This window comes from Pteronotus mesoamericanus, unplaced genomic scaffold (genome assembly GCF_021234165.1).
Source record: "Pteronotus mesoamericanus isolate MK-2021 breed Mesoamerican mustached bat unplaced genomic scaffold, CSHL_Meso_final contig_2, whole genome shotgun sequence".
In the NCBI taxonomy this organism is placed as follows: domain Eukaryota; kingdom Metazoa; phylum Chordata; class Mammalia; order Chiroptera; family Mormoopidae; genus Pteronotus; species Pteronotus mesoamericanus.
Window position 1 is genome coordinate 29,734,780 of NW_026555084.1, and position 17,407 is coordinate 29,752,186.

General features: G+C 39.4%; 1 protein-coding gene across 4 annotated transcripts in view; it reads right to left on the bottom strand.

The window, feature by feature from the left end:
- Positions 1–17,407, bottom strand: part of CDC42SE2 (CDC42 small effector 2) — an 87,357-nt gene that overhangs the window by 49,615 nt on the left and 20,335 nt on the right. For 3 of the 4 annotated variants that reach the window (XM_054568508.1, XM_054568505.1, XM_054568507.1), the window contains exon 2: positions 7,398–7,479. The exons of the other annotated variant lie outside the window; for it this stretch is intronic. The gene's annotated coding sequence lies outside the window, so the exon portion shown is untranslated. The remainder of the gene's footprint in view (positions 1–7,397; positions 7,480–17,407) is intronic. 4 annotated transcript variants of the gene reach the window in all.

The following is a 17,407-nucleotide window of genomic DNA, read 5'->3' on the forward strand; positions in this document are numbered from 1 at the left end:
AGGCCACCAATTCTATTTACGTAAGTATCATAGAGCCCCTCGCTGTGGCAATTATTTCCAGACACTTTTACCCTGGACTATTAACCAAATTAGTTTCCATTCCCTTACACTATGAAACTATTATCAGACTTTAAAAATATTTTCTAACTATAGATAAAGACAGATAAATTTGAGGTCATATTGCCAAACTGAAGAGCTAATGTCTGTTACTCTATTCCCTGAAAATCTCCCAAGCTCCTTCTTTATAGATATCTACAAGTTAGGACACAAGAAACTCAGAGCCACTCAGGGGCAATGTTTGAATGAATATCCCATTCTAACTTTGCATTTTAATTTTCTTTTTAATTATCTTTCAATTACAAGTGACGTAAAATGTTACATTAGTTTCAGGTGTATGACATAGTGATTAGACATTTATATAACATACAAAGGGATCACCTCCTAAGTACTAGACTTATGATGCTACAAGTCTAGGTAGGTTCTAACCCATCTGACACCATACACAGTTACTAGAATAATACTGACTACATTCCCTATGCTCTACTTTACACCCTTCTGACTTTTTATAACTGGCAATTTGCACATCTTAATCCCCACCCTTTTTTCACACAAGTCCACAGTGCCCCCTCCCATCTGGCAACCATCAGTTTGTTATCTGTATCTATGAGTTTATTTGTCAGTTTATTTTGTTTTTTAGATTCTACATGTAAGTGAAATCATATGGTATTTATCTTTCTCTCTGGCTTACTTCACTTAGCATACTATCTTTAGGTCCATCCATGTTGTTGCAAATGGCAAGATTTCACTCTTCCTACAGCTCAGTAATATTGCACTGCACATATGTACCATATCTTCTTTATCCAATTATCTATCTATGGACACTTAAGTTGCTTCCATATTTTGGTTACTGTAAATAATGCTGCAATGAACACAGGGATGTCTCTTCAACTTAATGTTTTGAGTTTCTTCAGATAAACACCCGAAAGTGAAATTGCTGGGTCCTTCTTTTTCTCTTGTTATATGGCCTTTGTTTTAAAGCCTATCTTGTGTGATATTGCTACCCAAGTTTTCTTATTTTTTCATTTCTATTTTCATGCAATGTCTTTCTCCATCCCTTTACTTACTTTCACTCTGTGTGTGTCTTTTGATCTGAAGCGAGTCTCTTATAGACAGCATACATAGGGTTCATCTTGTTATTCCATTCAGATGCTCGATGTTTTTTGATTGGAGCACTTAATCCATTTGCATTTAAAGTAATTACAGATAGATATGCAGTTCTTGACATTTTGTTATTTATATATTTTTTTCTTCTTTAGCATTTCTTGTAATACTGGTGTGGTGACAATGAACTCCTTTAGCTTTTTCTTGTCTGGGAAGCTGTCTTTCTATTCTAAATGACAGTCTTGCTGGATTGAGTAATCTCGGTTGTAGGTCCTTGCTTTTCATCACTTGGAATATTCTGTGCCAATCCCTTCTGTTTCCCTACAAAGTTTCTGTTGAGTAATCAACTGACAGTCTTATGGGAGCTCTACTGTAGCCTGCTAACTGCTCTTCTCTTGCTGCTTTAAGATTCTCTGTTTTTAAATTTTGGTATTTTAATTATGATGTGTCCTGGTGTGGATCGCTTGGTTCATCTTGTTTGGGACCCTCTGTGTTTCCTGGGCTTACATAACTACTTCCTTCATCGGGTTAGAAAAGTTTTCTATCATTTTTTCAAATAGGTTTTCAATTCCTTACTCTCTCTTCTCCTTCCAGCATCCCCATTATGAAAACGCTGGCACGCTTGATGTTGTCTCAGAGACTAAAACTATCCTTATTGGGGGAGGGGGGGATTTTTCTTTTTGCTGTTCTAATTGGGTATAATTGGGTGTTTTCCACTTCCTTATCTTCCAAGTCTCTGCTCCGAACTTCTGCTTCATCTACTCCGTTGATTTCCTGTAATGTATCCTTCATTTCATGTATTTTATTCTTCATTTCAGACTGGTTCTTTTTTATGTTTTCTACCTCTTGGCTGAAATTCTCACTAAGTTCATCTGCTCTTCCCCCCAAGTTCACTGAGCATCCTTACAACCAATGTCTTGAACTCTGCATCTGGTAGCTTGCTTGTCTCCATTTTGTTTAATTCTTTTTCTGGAGTTTTGTTCTCTTCTTTTATTTGGGACATGCCTGTCTCCTCATTTTGGCTGCCTCCCTGTGTTTGTTTCTGTGTATTTGGTAGAGCTGCTATGTCTCCAGTCTTGGCGGAGTGGCTTTACGTAGTGCACGTCCTGTAGGGCCTGGTGGCAGAGCCTCCCTGGTCACCTGAGCTAGGCTCCCCAGGTGTGCCCCCCACACCCCATGTGAGCTGTGTATACCCTCCTGTTATAGTTGAGCCTTGATTGCTGTTGGCATCTCACTGTGGGGTATCTACCCCCAGGCTGATCGGCTGAGAAGACTGGCCCGCCATCACCAGGGAGGATTTGCTGCGCAGGGGCCGACCCCACAGAATAGGACTTGTGTCATCAGGGCTCTGGTGCCTGCTGAGTCCACTCCTTGAGTGTGTTGCCTATGAAGGTGGATGGGTGGTGCTGAAGCTGTCCACTGGGTGTTCTGGCTCTGGGCCTCTCAGGAAGTGCAGGCTAAGGTCAGCCGCTGCCTGTGCCCTTCCCAGGGCCAACTGGCATGAGCTACGAAGCAACCTGAAGATGGCTGTTTTATGGGCTTGGAAGTGCCGGGGGGAGGCCAAGCTGCCAACCAAGACCCGATGTTGCCAGTGCCAGGCCTGGGGACCCTTAGCAAGAGGTATGGGGTATGCAGAGGCCAGATGCTGCATGTCTGAGATTTTAGGAAAGTCAGCAGTGTGAGTTTAAACAGGCCATTTGTATCTCATTTTCTATAACATGCACATTTCCTCATTCCCTCGCATTTGGTGAACATATTAGTGTGTGTGTGTGTGTGTGTGTGTGAGAGAGAGAGAGAGAGAGAGAGAGAGAGAGAGAGAGAGAGAGAAATACCTAACCTAAACCTCTAGATAATTTCTAGTTGGGAACTACAAGATGCTACCACATCAGAATGGAAAAGTGACAGGATCAGAAATCAGCCACATGACCACAAAACCGGGGAACTACAACTTTTAATCCTAAATATGTTTTTTTCCTGGGGTTTTTCCATCTCTAAAATTGATACAACACTGTCTTATCACCAGCTAAAACACAGGCTATCAAGATGCCTCACTAATCAGATAGTTGTAAAAATTTACTTATTCAATATATACTCATTAAGCTCCTATTACATAGTAGGCCCATATAAATAAAAAAGAAATTTAAATAACATATATATAAAATAAACATAAGTCAACAAATTATAAAGCACAATAAACACATTTTTAAATGCATAAAAATGAATCCACCAAAGAGGGAAGAAGTTTACAGAGCACCAAGACTGAAAGGGAAGTGCGATCTAAGTCGGTAGAAATAATTAAACAATGTTTAGTTTGTAGCAATTATGACACAGAAACAATTAACACTTTAAAACCTGGTCTAAGTAGAGATCAAAATAAATTTTTTTTAAATTCTTAATAAAACAGAGGTAAATTAGTCTCACATTTTATTTTCAAAGAATACTGAAAGGCTGGCTTCATGCTCAGTAGTGAAACATGATAAACATTCCAGTTAATGTCAGCATTTAGAATACTAGATGCATTAAATTCATAAACAAGCAAGATGTTCATTAGAATCACAATGTTCTAGAAGTTCTAACCATCACAATTAGTAAGTGAACCAGAGCGAGACATAAAATCTGCAAAGGATAAAGCAAAATTATATTTAGTTACAAAAAGGACAGCATTCCCAGAAGAGCTAAGTGAAATGAATGTAAGACTATTAGAAATATTAAGTAAATTTAGTCAGGGTAGCTAATTAGACTTAAGAGAAACAATCTTCCTAATGTGAACTACACACAGATGAGTTTGAGCAGTTCAGCACATGAGGAGGCGCACAGCAGCGGACACGGGCACAGGCAGGACCAAGCAGGCATGGGTTTGAACTTCAACTCTCCTACTGCTTAGCTGCATAAACCTTGATAGAGTCACCTAATGTCTCTAAATTTTCAAGTATAAAAATGTTAATATAATTGTTGAAAAGTACACAGAGCCTGGCATTTAGTAGTTCAACTAGTGTGAGGCAGTGTTATTTATATTATTAATAACAAAAAGTCACAAGTCTCTCCCTTAAGTAAAAAGATACCACATTAAATATACGGCATATATACTATATTACCCTTTCCAAAATCCAAAGAATCTTGAAACTGCAACACACATCTGGCCCCAAAATTCTGAATAAAAGATTGCAGTCCTGCAAATTTCTAATGCCTTCTTAGGGAAAAAAAGAGATGAATAAAAATTTTCATTATTTTTTTCTAAGTCAGCCCGATTCTAGGTCCCCCACAACTGTGTTTTACAGTTCCAGAGATGCCAAGCGTTCAACAGGAGTCTCCCCCAAAGAGCTCATCACTACAGATGACAGACACTCCTTTTCTTCTAGAACCCTAAACTCAGTTAATAAGAACCTTGTCATTAGTAAGATTGTTCATGTGATATCAGCGTCTTCCAGATAATAAGCTCCACTCGCAACAGCATGAACTATGCATTTGTTTACCACCTTAACTCCTGTACTTATACCTGAATTCTTAAATCAATGAACTGTATTACCTGCCCCTTGCACACCTGTATCAAGAGATCTACTTGTTTAATTCACAATTCAAGTTTTTGTAAATCTCTTGAGTTATTATATAGTGTTGAATGGGTGGTAACAAGGATATATCAGTTAGGATGTTTTCATATACACGTAACATAAAATCCAAAGCCAGCTGAATTAAATAAAGAATTTATTGTCTCAGGTAACTGAAAAGTCTGGAGGTATACTATCCTGGGGGAAGACTTGACTAGAGGCGTCGTTTTCCTCTGCACTCCCCCTCCTGTGTTGGCTTCTAATTCAGCTGACTTTCCTTTTATAGTCAGAAGACAGCTGCCAGGAACTTAAGGACTGTACATTTTCAGGCTGACATTCAGCAGAAAAAAATAAGTGCCTTTATCCCAGCATTTCTAGCCAATGCCCTAAGGTCCTTCTGGTTGGTCCAGCTTAGACAGCACGCTTGCCATGATGGCCTTAGGTTAAGACACATGTTCCACTGCTACAATCTCTTCATAACATATATTAAAGAAAACACACGAGAGCTGACCTTAGTGATTTAAACCTTTTGTATTACTAAATAATGGCATTACCAAATTAAAGTTGATAGGTCAAGCACATCATACAACTTTCCATCTTCTTCAAGCTATCCCCCCATATTTTAAGCACAACCCATCAAGAAAAGAAAGAAAGAGTAAATCCTTCCCTGAATGTGAATCACTGTTTTTAATTGATTGATTTGAGAGCGAGAGAGAGAGAGAGAGAGAGAGAGAGAGAGAGAGCGCGCGAGAGCGCGAGCGAGCGAGAAGCACATCGATTTGTTCAACTTATTTATGCTGATTCTTTTATTTGCCCTGACTGTGAATCAAACCCACAACCTTGGTGTATCAGGACGAAGCTCTACCCAACGGAGCTAACGACCAGGCCTGAATCACTCTTCGAAGGGTTCAGAATGTCTCCTTAACGGAACAGAAAGCAACAACATAGATTTTCCAGGAAGAAAAAAAGAGGCTCTTATCCCTCTTTTTAAAGATTATAATAGCAGAATTTAAAGGAAAGATAAAAGAATACATGGATATCTTGACTTAGGGGAAAACATTATTTTATTTCGTAGAGCTTTAAAATACAAGTAACTATATATAATCCATCCCGTAACTCAGGACTGCTCTCAGGAGATACTAGATCTCCACCAAACCTCCTTCTGCCCCGAGGCTCCCACCCCCCCACCCTGCCCGCCCCCCACACACACAATTAGATCCAAAGAACAGAGCTGAGGCGTTCTTTAGAGAGGTTTTTGTGATGCATATTCCAAAGCCAAACAAACAAAATGATTGTGGTTCTTACTATCCCTGTCCTTCATTCCTACAATTAACACAGAAAAGAGAAGGTAAACTTCAGTTTTTTGCAACACAGAAGAATGAAAAATTTACTAGACTAAAAGCCAATATGCAATATGTAAGACAGGAGTTGATTTTCATGGTAAAGTCAAACACAAAAGGCTGAATCCAAGCAACATTTTTGGGGGAGAATTAACCACTTGAAAATACGTGACACACCAGTCATCTTAAGTCAAAAGCCAAACTTCATTCACAATCCCAGAAGGAAGCAGTGTGGTTAAAAAAAAGAATGAGAATTAAAAGAAAATCTCTATAATTATTCAATTATGTGGACTAGTTTTTCAAATACTGTTCAAATAATTCAATTCAATAAATATACACTGGTGGCTTTATTGAGAAGACAGTACTAGTGTTAGACACAGTAAAGATAGAAACAGGCCTTGATTTCACAAAGTGTGTAATGTGCTACAAAGGCAACATACACAAACATATGACAAGACAGCACAGAACATCACAAGTAGAAATGCATGAGATGAAAAGGTGGTAGGTAATTGGAACAGGGAGAAATCACATGAATCAGGATGATTTCCACAGCAAGTAACAGCATCTAAGGGCAAAATTACTTAAAATAAGGAAACTTATTATCTCACCTAACAAGGACCTAACTCACAATTAGGGAGGTTCTTTCTACTAAATGGGGTTCCAGTTCTCGTCTCTGCGAGTCTCCTGCCTCTGCCCTCCTTTACGGAAGGGCATCACCTCCAGGCTAGCGGCGAAGGTGAATACGCAAGGTACAGCTGTTGCATCCAGCTAAAACAAGCTCTAGGAAGAAGATGGACCATCTCTTCTTTCTCAAAAGTAAAAAATCCTTTCCCAGAAGCCTCTTGAAGACTTCCCTTTCACTCCCCATTGGCCAAACCTGGGTCTCATGCCCATTCCTAAAACAATCACTTCCAAAGGCAATGAAACCTACCACAACCAAGATCAGAAGAGATGCTGGTAACTAGTAAGACCTTCACTTCAGTGTTGTCTGAATATTTCAAGGAAGACAGGCCTTGAAGAATGGTATGATTTGGACTGGCAGGAAAAAAACAAAAAAACAGAGACAAAAGAAGAGATATGCCTAACCGAGGAAGAAAGAGAAACTGCAAACACACATGAAACACGCTGTCAGGGACAAACTGGACCGTTGTCATTCTCACACAAAAGTTAACTTACTATTCAACAGTCAGTAAATACTAAGAATGTAGGAGGCTAGTCCTCTTGCTCACTAAAGGATTTAAGTTATCAGTGGGGATATTCCGACTCACCGCTCCTTATCAATAGTCACCCACTCAGCTGTCTCTGGGTTGAAAACATTCCATATTATGCATAGAAATGACTGCAGACTCACTGTCAGTATTTGTTCCTTGAAGGTCCTCTCACTTGGGGTGAGGTTTCACTTAAAAATCCACACACTCACAACTGGCCCTTATCTGCAAATGAAAGCGTACAATCAGGAAGAAAAAAGTAGCAAGGAGCAATTCCCCCTCCCCCATCTATAATCAACTAATTCATATGAAAACTGAACTTAAACACCAGATTCACTAAGCACCATGTTCAAACTAAGCAACCTGCATTTCAAAGGCTGTAATATACTTATTATAGTTACCACCCTTTCCCATCACATATATGTTTATCATAGTGTCCACAGTATACCAGAGGTGCAACTCTTACAAAAGCTTTGCCCACTGGGCAGAATCCAACACATTTGTTTAGTGGACCCACACAAGGCTGGCCTACCCAGCATGTTAAAAGATAGCTGCCTACATTTATGTATCAGAAGATGACACAAAAGTCATGATTTCTGACGTCTCTTGAAAAAAACAGAAGACTGGGCAACACTCCGCAGGAGCTGATTCGCAGCTGATCCTTCAGCTGGGACAGGGTCTGCAGGGCCCCACAGGTGCCGTCCTCTCTCATCAAGTACCTAGCCCCGCTCAGTTACCTGTGGCCCTGCTGGCATTTGAGCTCGCAAACTCTGCTACTTATTTATAACAGCTCACAGGGACACCGATTACTATCAGAGCCAAGCCAAGCGCGGTTTTCACCTTGAGGGCAGAGCACGGCACAGGGATAACCACACTGACTCCAGGGTTGGAGGGCCCTGGGTTTGGGATCAAGTTCTACAGAGGACTAGTTGTGGGACCTCAGGCCTGTTTTTAACCTCTCTAAAATGTATCTCTTCATTTACAAACCTCCACATAAATTTATAAGTACTTAACACAAAAAAACAGGTCTAAAATCTAGTATGTCCAAACCAAATTGATAATCCCAAATCCACTGCTTCCTAAGAATTTCTCATCTCACCAAATCAGTGATACACGCAGTTAGTTCTCAAGCCTCAAATCTCAAAAGTCCGTATCAAATACTCTTCCTCATTCTCCCAAAAACCATCACCAAGGCAGTTAATTTTTTCTCTAAAATTTATCATTTAAGTATATTCTTAGAATCCCATTTAAAAAAAAAAACAAAAAAAAAACCTTAACAACAAACAGCAATTCCTGCCTCAGAATCATTTTCCTGAAATTACTTATATATTCAACTATTTTAAGTAATGGTAGCTTGAAATTTCAAAGTTCCATATTATGAGGAATATAGTGTTTCATTAAAAGAAAATGAAGACAAAATGTTGGGGATGCCACACGTCGCTCCTGGCAAGGCACTGACTGCATCTGTAAGCTCACCCATTTCTTCGAATCTAAATTGAAAATGAACCAGGGCACTATGCTTAATCTGAAACACAATGAGAACTAGTAAGTGACTTTAGGAAGGTTACCAGATTTACAAGATTAATACTCAGAAACAACTGTTTGTATACAACTGTTCAAAGAACAATCAAAAGTGAAATTTATAATATTATTTACAGCGTCATCAGAAAACATAATTACGAATAAGTTACCAATTCATGTGCAAAGACGACAAATAAAGATACATGTTATGTTAAAAAAAAATCGGCAGATTCAATGTATCTATACATATCAGGTCAGTTACCTTTCCACAGAGGTGCAAAGAGAAGTCGGTGGGGAAAGGACAGCATTTCCAACAAGTGCAGCTGTCAGGACTGGATATCCATACCTCATAATATACAAAAAATTAACTCAAAATGGATCACAGACCTAAAAAGTAAAACCTAAAACTATGAAACTTCGTGAAGAAAACGGGAAGATTTCTGTGGCCTTCACTTAGACAAAGATTTCTTAGCTACATTACAAAAAGCATGATACATAAAAGACAAAAGTGAAAACTGGGACTTTATGAAAATTACTAATGTCTACTATTGTTAACAGAGCGTAGGCCACATACTAGAAGGCACTCTTCACCAATGATATACACACAGCAAATAAGGACAGGGAAACAAGCCCACCAACACTGTTCCTGAGGAAAATCCAAGTGATAGCGAGGGTACGCAGCAACTGGAACTCTCTTACGTTGTTGGTGAGATTGTGAAATGGTAAAACCACTTCTGAACACAGTCTGGAAGTTTCTTAAAATATTGAACACACACATACCAAACAACCCAACCATTCCATTCCCAGGAATTTATGTAAGAGAGATGAAAGTGTATGCCCACGAAAGACTGTGTAAAGCAGCTTTATCTGTAATCGTCAAAGACTGGATCCAACTCCACTGTCCCTCAACAGGTGACTTGATAAAGGGTGGTACAGTAGTCTTCTCCTACCCACATGGAAAATCTTTCAAGACCCGCCCATGGATGCCTGAAACCACAGACAACACTGATCCCTATACAGCCTGTGCTTTTTCCTATACATACATACCTTTAATAAAGTTTAATTTCTAAGTTAGGCACAGTAAGAGATTAAAATAGTAACTAATGTGAATACTGAAGACAAAGGGATGAATAATGTGTCAGGCAGGAAGAAGTGAAACAGCATGAGATTTCATCATGCTCAAATGGAACTCAATTTTAAACTTATGAATTATTTATTGCTGGAATTTTCCATTTAATATTTCTGGACCATGACTGTTCATGGGTAACTGAAGACACAAACAGCAAGACCACAATGAGGAGGATTACTATAGCTGTTCAGTGTGCTGCTACTAGCAATAAAAAATAATAAACTATTATATACTCATCAACATGGTTAAATCTCAAAATAATTATGCTAAGAAGCCATACCAAGTATATACTATAGAATCCATTTATATAAAACTCTACTCTCTAGTAACACACAATTCTGCTGATTGCCCTTCCAATTCTTCCCTTCCCCTGACCTAAAAGAAGCCTGAACTCCATTATTTTCTTGAGATGGATCTGAGAAACTAAACTATGAGGGCTCCTATCTCCTCAGGTGGTGCGTTCTTGATCAGTAAACCTTCCTCACCCTAAATTCTGATGTTTTGAGTTTTGGCCTTTGAAAAGTCAGGTACACAAACTCTGGACTTGTTTGGACCCAAACAAACCCACTCCCAAGATCAATGAAACCTATGTCTCCACAAAGAAAATGGGCGAGAGGCAGCAGTACAGGGAAGCAGTTAAGAAAACAGGCTCAGGAGTCAAATGGTGAAAGCCTGAATTCTGGTTCTGCCACTTACTGTAAAATGGAAATAATTAATAAGGCCATTGTACGGTTAAATTAGGTTACTACAGGTAAAAGGCCTAGAACGTGGTCTGACACAAAGTAACCCCTCAGAGGTATGGCTATCTGAAGGGGAATTGTGTTTAATACATGATGTAACATTATGATAGTAATTTCCTTAAAGAATATTCAGAAAAAAATTTAAATACATATACACACCCACAGCAACTGCAGTACAATGTAGTGTATAAGAATTTGCTTGGATTTTGTTTATGGTCCGTATCAGGCTATTTCATTCATTCGGATTCTGACTGCCATGGAAAAATGCAGACAAGGTATTTTACCTTCCTGAGATTTGGTTTCTCTCATCAAAAGTAAATAAAGATAATGCTACTTATCTCAGAGGATTACTGTAAGAATGTAATAAGATGTATAAAGTGTTTACTTAGTACAATGCTTGGCACATGGTAACTAAAAACTAATACTATTTTATTACATTATTAGTGAAATAAGAATATTGTAACTAGAATGACCATTCGCCCTTATTTGCTTGTTATGGTCCCAGGTATGAAGGTTTTCACAATGCAATTACTAATTATAGCCATTTCCCTTTCTGGGTCAGTATGTCCCAGTTTAGATGATAAATTCTATAGTCACACTAATTTATAACTGAAATACTTTCAAGATTTTCCATCTACATAGTTCTCCATGCTCTTAAAAGGTCTTTTATTTCCTTTTTAGTGGCTCTGCCCCTTTGCTCTCCAACTCACGATCCCCCTTCTCCAAACACACACCGAGCCGAGCCTCCTTATCCAGGTAACCCGTGACCTCGAAGCTTCAAACCAGCTTCCTCCGTGGCCCCACTCAGCAATGTCAGGTCTCCCAAACCTACTTCCTCTGAATTCCAGATAATGGATTAAAGTTCTAGCTCTCTTTATGGGATATCTGGGCCAGACAATGCCTTCACTCAAAGCAAAGAGTCTCTAACAACATAACTGTCAGATACTGTGACAGCTGATTAGGACAGATCATTAGATGACCATTTTCACGTCTAAATCAAACAACTTAGGTGGGTTTCCACTAAATGAGTGTATCAGATCAACTTTGATTTCCTTCCTCTTTGCTGGTTCCCAATAATCCAGTCAAAACAATGGCTGGCAGCTCAAACATCAGATAGCAGCTCTTAGGGTTTTGTCCTTGCCCCCCTTTCACTCTATAAATGCTCCCCTCTGCTATTTTTATCACTCCCCTGAGTTCAATTATCATACGTATAGTGGTGATAGCCAAGTCTCATTTCCGGCCAAAGCTCCCCAGCTTCCCTCGCACACCAGCAGTACATCTCCACCTGGATGTGCTGCCTCTGCTCCACCCCTGACTGGAGGCCACTTCCTCCCCACGCTCTTCTACTCCAATCCCAATCACTTCATTTACATTAAATTCTCTTATCCATCCAGTTCTCCAAACCAAAAACAAGAGTATTGTCCTTGATTCCTACCTTACCATCTCTTCCCCCATAGCGAAATAACAATCAAATTCTCTCCACTATTTTTCCAATCTGTCTCTTTCTTCCCAATACTAGAGTCACACTAGTTGAGGTCTGGGCACCACCATTATAGCTAAAAAATAGTCTAACTGCTGCTAACTGATCTACTAATCACCAGTCTCAGCACCTCCCATTCATTCCCATTTGGGCTAAAGTGATCCTTCTAAAATCTATGTCTGCTCTTGTTCTCTTTTTCTAACTTAAAACTCCCCTTTAATGACCCACCATTATCCTCAGGAGGAGTTCAGTTCTTTAATACAACTTCTAAGAGCCCTTAGGATTCAGTCCCCACTTTTCTCATTAACCTCATTTATTGCAACTTCTACTGAATGTCAATAATTGTGCCACCCACCCACTCAATTGCTCTCCTGTTCCTTTCTCTCTCTCTCATTCACAGGGCATCGCACTTGCTGTTCTCTCCGCCTGGCACAGTCGTCAGCACTTAATGCGGCCATCACTTCATTCCTAAGTGAGGCACTCTTCCAACGCATTGTGTTGAAATCGGAAAAGTCGGTGTTCATGCTGCCTGTCACTTCCAGAACCAGTAAGTAGAGACAAGGATTAAATCTTTATGGGCCCTTTATTCAGATGACCAGCGATCTGAGAAGGCAGTGGGTTAAGTACCCTCAAAACCACCTTAGCATCTCACTTTAGGCCAACATTTTTGTAAGGAAAAGAGAGGGTAGATAAGGCATTTAGAAAAAAAGGTTAATTGGGTAAGAGTTGCAATCCAGCAGTGTTTTCCTAGTACTTCTTTTTCTGCTGGATAACGATGCTTTATCTGAACACAATGGCTCAGAGACCATCTCCACTGGGAGCAGAGCGCTGAACTGCCCATTGACATCCTGCACTCCAGTTCTTGGAGTAACAGCCTTCCATGAGCATCAATCCCTTCAGCCTATCAACTAAGGCTAAAATCTTTAACTTCTGAGTTGCCCTATCAATGTGTTTCCCTTCACAGCACTTACATTGCCAAGGTTATCAAGCCTCCAAATTGCTGCACCTCCCAGAGGGGGAAACTCGGACTCAGAATTTCAGATTCAAAAATTCAGGAAAATGGTAACCTGTTTTGAGTGCTGTATCTTAAATGACATTAATAAACTAGAAGGAAAAAGAGGAAAAGTATGTCTTAAAATTATGTCACATAAGTGAGAGCTAAGGAAACTACAGATTTAGCCCAGCAAAAAGCACAGGGGGTAGATATGACAGACTTCAAACACGTGCAGGCCCTGCATAGAGAATGTGAAAGCGGAAGCAGGCTTACTGTGGGCTGTCAAAGAGGGTAAAACCAAAGGCACTAGGCAGAAGTTTCAGGAAAGCAGTATTTTGTTTAAAAAAGAGAAAAACTTTCTAAAAGTATAACTGCCCCTGAAAACATAATGAGTTGTCTAAAAAAGTGGTGATTTCATAGTCACTAGACGTTTTAAGACCAGGAACACCAAACAGATTATTACATTTGGGAAAATGTCAAACTAGACATCTATAGTCCAACTCAATCGTAAGATTCTGCTATAACAGAGTGCAATGCACAGCCTCTCTGACTCCACCTTCTTCAAGCCTGTGTTCTTCCCACGCCCTTCAGGCTAGTAGCACCTGATTTGTCTTGCATATAGACAGGCTAATTTATTAGAGGAATCATTACAGGAATCCGGCTTGTGGCTTGAGTTCTCCAAACAGCGCCTTCTATTTTCCCCTTCTCAACTTAAAACTAGCCTGAACTCTATACTTTCTTAGGGTGGATTTGAGGATTAGGTCCTTCATCTTCTCAGTTGGCACCTTCTTGATCAAAAAGCCTTTTCTCACTCCAAATTCTGATGTTTTGAGTTTTGGTCTTTTGAAGTACACAGACCTTGGACTGCTATGACACTTACATTCATTAAATATTTTAAACATGACTAGGTAGCAGCTCAATTAAAGCACGTTACCCCAGCCCATCCTAAGATGAGAGTTAACTACCTGTTCTACAAAGAAATCAGAGGAATTACTCAATATAAAGGCAGCTAAATATATTACATTTTCCTACATTAATGAACTTTCAAAAAAAAGGAATTATTTTCAATAAGATTCAAAGTAACAAGAGTGTCCTAATTTTTTAACTGATCCTGTATGAAAAGCCAGAAAGAAAACTAGATGCCAACTTGTCAATTTATTCAGATAGAATGCTGATTTCCCAAAGGGTAAAATGACATCAAAAAAACTTATTGAGGATGTAGTAACTTTTAAAAAGACTTTGTAAACTAATAAATATTTGGCTTCTGATTTATACTTAAGGAAGAAGGGAAAGCAAGGAAGAATTTTAAAAGGTTTCCCAATGTTTTACAGAATTGGAAAGGCAATGTGTACCAAAAAAACCACTGAGAACAACGGGGCTAAATAAAAATTCTGTCCTCTCCACTATCATTATTTGATTTCATCTTGAAGGTAAATTGATCTGGAAAGAAGCCATTCTGCATGAGTGACAACAAAAATGCAAAAAGAGAATATAAGGTACCTATCCTCACTGCACAGCTTTTTAAAGAAGCACATAAAAATGTCTACTCATTGTCATCTGTTTTGGGGGTTCTTTGAGATGGGAGGGGCGGGGGAGAAAGAGGGAGATACACTGCCTGGTTGCCTCTTGTATGTGTCCAGACCGGGGACCGCACCAGCAGCGCAGGCATGTCCCTGACTGGGAGGCAAACCAGTGAGCCCTGGATTTGCAGGAGGCCCCCCACCCGAGTGAGCCACACCGGTCAGGGCAGCCACTGTTGCCTTTAACTCAGTACTATTTAAAATCTCTGCATTTTTATTTTATGACACTTAGAGAAAAAATATTTTATTTTCATTAAAACCTTAGCTTTAATAAGTATGCTGTATTCATTTGATTTTATTCAGAGAGATGGAATAATCTTTACACACCAAAGGAAAAATTTTATAATAAGAATCTTTAAAAATAAACTTGTAAAACATTACTCACCTTTCCACACAACTTTCCAAAATACTACTGCATGAATGGAAGACTGTAACAGGGAAGCAACTTAAACTAGAAAGCTCCTGTTGTGGGTTGAATTGTGCTCCTACTCCCTAAAAGGATATGTTAAAGCCCTAACTCCAAGTACCTCTGAAAGTAACCTTGTTTGGAAATAGGGTTGTCACAAATGTAATTAGTTAAAGAGGTTATACTGGAGTAGGGTGAGCCTCTAATCCAATAAAATGGGTGTCCTTATGAAAAGCCAGCTGTGTGAAGACACAAAGACAACAGAAGAACGCCCAGTGACAAAGGAGGCGGAGCCTGGAGTTAAGCACCTACACGACTGGGCGTGGTACCACCTGCCAGCGAACCTCGGGGGCTGGGAGAGGCAGAGACTCCGGGAGCACAGCCCTGCCGACACCCCGATTGTGGACTTCTGGCCTCCAGAACTGTGAGACAACACTTTTCTGTTTGCGACACTTCTTTGTGGCAGCCCTAGGAAGTTAATACAGCTTCCATTTAATTAGAAGAATGAAAAAAGTCATACGAATCGAAATGTTACAATCATGATCACTACAATCCGCTACCGAGTCAAAAGGGGATTTGGCCTTGCGTTGAAATGGTCATTATCAACAAGTTCTCCAGAAGTGAATTCACACTTCATTCACTATCTAGGCCAGTAGGTTTTATAAATGCGTGTTTTCCCATCATTTTCTAATTGTGCAGTCAGTCTCCATATTTTTACTTTACATCTTATTTTTTTTAAATATTTATTTATTTTTAAAGAGGAGAAGGGAGTGAGAGAGAGAAACATCAGTGTATGGTTGCCACTCATGCACCCCCTCCTGAGGACCTGGCCCTGCACCCCAGGCGTGTGCCCGGACTGGGAACTGAACCAGCAACCCTTTGGTTCACAGACCATCACTCAATCCACTGAGCAACACCAGCCAGGGCTACAGCTTATTTACTTATTTGACTAATACATATACACAGTAAAATGAAATAGTATTTCACTTTCACTCTCCTGTCCATGAATCATCCTGTTCTCTACTCCAAAGATAACCACTGTCAACAGTTATGTATCTTTCCACTGAGATTCTATGCATTTATAAAAAAATACTATATATATATATATCTCCTGTGTGTTATAGAAATAAATGGTAGCATATTCTATTATCATGCTGCACCTTGTTTTATCACTTCATGTATTTTGAGAGATCACTCTGTAAATGTAGAACATATCTTGTTAGTGTTACAGTATTCCACTATATCGATGCATCATAATACATTTAACTAGTCCCCTACAGATGTTTAGGTTGCTGCCCATATTTATCTTTATCACAAATGCTACCTTTGTATTATCTTTTCACTGAGTCCTTTCTTTGTCATCCTATTTGCAACAGCAACATCCTGTTCCCTACGCGAGTGGTCCCCATCTTGCTCCCATGCTTTACTTGTCCTCACACCACTTTGAGTTACCTGGCTTTCTTACATATATTTTACTTCTTTATTGTTTGTCTTCACCACCTAGATGGTAGGCTCTATGAAAACACAGATTTTTGTCTCTTTAGTTTGCACCTGAACCCCCCTAGTACCAAAGCACCTGACACACAGCTAATGCTCAGTTTTTACTGAATAACTAAATGTTTTTATTTACTCCTACAAAAGAAAAACATACATAACTAAAAGATACAACATATCTTCCCTTCAAGGCAAAATAAACCACAGTTCCCAAACTGAGGAGCAACTGTCCCCTTTGTGTTGTATTTTCATGTTAAATAAGACTGTTGCAGTTTAGTTTGATTCAGATTCAATATATAGTCTGTGAACCCCGGAGTGTCTCAATTTAATCCAGCCTACAAGGTTGTTTCCTAGACTTTTTGAATATTAACACAAATAGTGGGTACTTAATTGAGTCTCTGAACCCCTGTATGTAGTATCCGTCCTGAAATGACACTATCTTAACGTGCAATTTCTTCTATCAGCTGTGCATTTTCAGTGAGCAGAAGAATGACTCAGTGTGGTATCATTTTTGGTAAATGCAGACGGTACGGAAATCTCAACTTACTGTATTTTGCCGTGTGTAATGCATCCTGTGTATAACACACACCCATGTTTTGTGTGCATTATACATGGGATTACTACACCTGTGGCATGCAATCATTATACCCATGTATAATGTGCATCCTTATTTTTACCTCAAAAATTGGGGCAAAAAAAATTGCGCATTATACATGGCAAAATACAGTTTTTTGAGAAAGCCAACATATGTTTCATTTGTCCCAACTGCCTTTATAAGGAGGTGAAACAGGGTAAGTGGGGTCATTCTC